Genomic DNA, 4,291 nt, shown 5'->3' on the forward strand with positions numbered 1-4,291 from the left:
CTGAAGAGACAGACAACATCAAAGTGTTAAAGCACATTCTAAGGATGAAGTTGAAAGGCTCTGAAGGTATCATATTATTTCAATAAAGGCTACACAGAAATAAGTATAAGAGATAAGCATGCTGGTTATATAATAAGACAGTAACTATGCTGAATGATTTTTACTCTGCACTTCTGGGTATCCCCTTCTTGCCAGACAGTTAAACACACAATCAACACATGCGAGACACAAGCATTGTTAGAAGTCAATGCAGAAGCAATGACTAAATTTCATATAAGGTGAAAAAAAGTCTTCCTGCTCTAACATTCAAAGAAACAACATCAAAAGTACTTTTCACAGCCAGCAGAGACCTAGACCAAAATCTCTGGAAGCCTGGATGCAATTCTAGGTTTCCCTCTGCTGTGTTGGTGCTGCTTGCAAACCCCTACCCTGCTCTTGGCCTGTTCCCAATGCCAAATGCCTGAGGTGAGTGCAGAGAGGGAGGAAATAATGATTATACAGCTTAGAATCTGTGTATAAGAGAGAGACAGCAAAACTTAAAAGAACCAGGAAGAAATATGTTTGTTTATAGATCTACGAAGAAGCGCTGAATAAAACACGAGGTATTATTTGTGCTACTGTCATATTATGGACAGAGAAGAGACCCAAGAATTCAATGGAATGCCAAGGCAAACTTGACCGAGCTCTTCTTTCTTTTCAGGCAGGTAGAATGTAGTGAGCAGCAGAAACATTAACAAACAACAATTCAAATTAAAGTTTTACTATCGGGATAATTTCATGTACTTCGGATCTCTTTGTTTATTTAACTATATTCCTTTATTTATTCCCAACCCACGATACCAAAAAATTCCCAGCAAACTTCAGAGGGATAAAGCTCTCCCTGGCAGAGCATCTGTCACACTTTTGGACGGTTCAGTAAAGAATCTGTAACAGCCTAAGTGCACTCCATATTAGGTATCTGCTGCAGTTATAAAATATTTCTCACTTCACCAAATTATTTCCCTTTCCCTCAAAATTGAACCTTAACAGCTCCACAGCCGACTTTCGTCACTGAGAGGCATTCAAGCACTGTGTTAGTTTAACTATATGGCAGGGGAAAGTACATTAAGCACGAGTGGTTTCTCTGCAGGCCTCAGGGACTTCCCACAGCAATTTTTTTAAGACCAGCTAAGTGCAGATTTACCAGCCATTTTCCAGCAGCCATGCTGTACAGGCTGATGCTTTACACCAGCTATGTTCCAAGTCCCAGCTCCAAGCCCAAGTCCCAGTTTAATGCTAGCTCCCTTGGCAATCTCAAGAGCCTCGTGCCATCCAGCACAATTCCCAGCCAGAGCCTCAGGCTCCCAATGGCTCAGACAGCAAAGCCATATTCCTGTTTTAACATATGCAAATAACACACACGCATATATATGCTGTCAGGGGTGCCACAGAGTTGGGGAAATTTGGCTTTTTCTTTCTTGAAGAGAGAACAGATTACTAGCATCACATCACTTCATGGAGGCCAAGAGAGAAGTGAAAGACACTGTGATCACATCACTTAATCGTCACGCCAGCTGGGCTGAAGGGTCCTCACCTTTGTATATCAGAATTCTGAGTACTACTCAGCTTCAGGAAAGCTGTCCTATTCAGGCTGGCACCACTTCCCCCAAAAAGATGTTTTTTATGGTGTTAAACTGCATTTCATTCCGAGTGAGTGGTAGAGGCATTACGCTTTGGCTTGCAGATGCCTTTCAAAAGGCACAGACATCCAATCTTCTTGCCAGAAGCAGGTAAAAACAGGTGGGAGCCAGAGACTCGCTACTGTGCACAAGTTAGGGTAAGAATTACAGCCTTTGCCTGGAAGAACTATTTTGGGGAAAGCCAAAAGAAACAGGGAAGCAAAATAACTGTTGGAGGAAAGACACAATCACAACAAGCTGCAATCAGGCAAATGTGCTAAATCATCTCCTCACTTAGCCTGAGGAACTTTGATGCTGACTTTGAAATATAAGCACTCATACAGCAGAAACAAGATTTCTAACGCTCGCGTGGGAGGACAGATAGATATTCTCCTGATTTAAACCCACTTTGCCAGCGCTTTTTAATTTGTGTGTCTTTTTGGAGAAGAAATAATAGAAAGACAAAGCACATAATAACTGCATAACCTTTTTCTCTCTCCTGCTCTTCTCCCTGCTCCACAGCACTGCATTAACACTGGCACATTACAAAAATGTGAACTAGTAAGTTATTACATCATGAATTTTAAAAAATTAGGATACTCAACTGAGGAAAAAATAGCTAGGATACTAAATTTAGAGTGTTTGGGAAAAAAAATCTTCCATGAACACCTCAAATCAAACCTAAACGTACAATAATCCAGTTTAATCAACTCCATTAATCAAGGGATGTGAAAGACCACAGCCCTGGAGCCTCACAGGTCTTACTCCTGCTTCCATAAACCACCACAACTTCACACCAGAAGCTACCAATCTGTCACCTTCCTGCTGTTGTCCTCCATAAAATATCCCCTCCAGCACCCACCTGCCCTCCTGCTGCTTGCCTCTGGGCTCAGAGAAAGCCACATCCCTCTCTCTAGGGAGGAAGAGGCCAGGGAAAGCTAGAGCCACTCCACACCTTCGCTCCAGGGCACAGCCTTGAAGCAGAAGAGCCTGTGTCTGGCTCGTTCAAAGCACTAGAAGGATGTATTTAAAAAGAGAATACCCTCTACTCCCCACTTTAACATGGAAACGCTAAACACATATTTCCTTTTCTGGATTTTAGGCCTACAAGGAAGCTGGGAGGGGACTTTTTACAAGGGCCTGTAGTGACAGAACAAGGAGTAACAGGTTTAAATTGGAAGTGGGGAGGTGTAGATTAGGTATCAGGAAGAAGTTCTTCACGGAGAGGGTGGGGAGGCACTGGAACAGGTTGCCCAGAGAAGCTGGGGATGCCCCATCCCTGGAAGTGTTCAAGGCCAGGCTGGATGTGGCTTTGAGCAACCTGGTCTAGTGGAAGGTGTCCCTGCCCACGGCAGGGGGGTTGGAACTAGATGGTCTTTAAGGTCCCTTCCAACCCAACCCATTCTGTGATTCTATGATTATTATTACTGCTACCTGAAGATTACTGATATCTGAAGTTCAGCTTCACCTTTACCTGTCAGCCCCAAAACAGTATCAACTGCTTTCTGTGATCCCAAGGAAGACCCCACGTTATGGCTTGGGACATCCAAAGGAAACACATTTGCTAAGTTTGTCTGAACCTCCACATACACAAGTATAGAAGAGGCAAGAAAGACTTTAAAGGAAGCAGAATTTCCTCTGCTTATGCTGAAGTTCCAAAAAAAAAAAAAAATTTACTTAACAAAATATGAGTGTATCATAGAAATCCCCTGCTCAATAAATTGACCACAGGGAAGCAAAGAATCACTTGTCACACCTTACTGGGAAACCTACAGCACTTTGTACCCAGGAGGTGGAAATACAAACACAGTCGCTGGAGACTCAATGTAATAAGCTCATGGGAAGAGAAAAGCCAGGTCTGGGAGCACATACTGTAAGCATGTGGGGAATCATCTCCTCCCCGCGCCAGTTTCTCAAAGAGCACATATGGTTTGGGTAGTGTCCCAAGTAGGTCAACAAAGGCAGCACTCTGGTATCACCCAGGAGATTTAGGAAACTCCTGCGACAGTCGGAAATAGCAGGAGGGGAATGGGAAGGAAATCAGAGTAGCTTCCACAACCTGAGGAGAAACAGAACAGTTAGGGAGAAGTCAATGGGTATTTAAACACAGGAAGTGAGGCAGAGCAGAGACAGACAGGGGAAAGAATGAAATTGAAGAAGTGAGAGTTAGAAAACTAGCAAGACAAATGGAAACAAAAGCTAGCAATCCTCTTGGAAAAATGCAAACAAACATCCCAGAAGTGAAGCAATATTCCTTGGGCCTAGAAGACTCCATAGCTCAAACTGCTGCTTGGCTCATCATCTACTTGAAAGAAAAAATGGCAAAATTCCTCTCCTCTCTTCCCCAAAACATGAGCCATCAATTCCATTAATCCTTCAGAACTGAGAATCCCTTAGTAACTCACAAGTTGGATCTAAATTAACCCTATAGTGAGAAAAGCAATCAGGCAGGGGGAGACAAGAGAAGCACTTCAAGCAAAGGTCTCTAATTAGACACTGTACCAAAGCACAGAAATGTGTCGCTGATTTAAGAGTTAAGAAGGGATCCCTGGGACACTCTACCTCGGCTTAGCTCTTGTTCCCCAAGCAGAAGAGATGTGTTCACAAAAAATATCTTCCTTGGGGCCATATGC

This window comes from Eurypyga helias, unplaced genomic scaffold, assembly GCF_000690775.1.
Source record: "Eurypyga helias isolate BGI_N326 unplaced genomic scaffold, ASM69077v1 scaffold3056, whole genome shotgun sequence".
In the NCBI taxonomy this organism is placed as follows: domain Eukaryota; kingdom Metazoa; phylum Chordata; class Aves; order Eurypygiformes; family Eurypygidae; genus Eurypyga; species Eurypyga helias.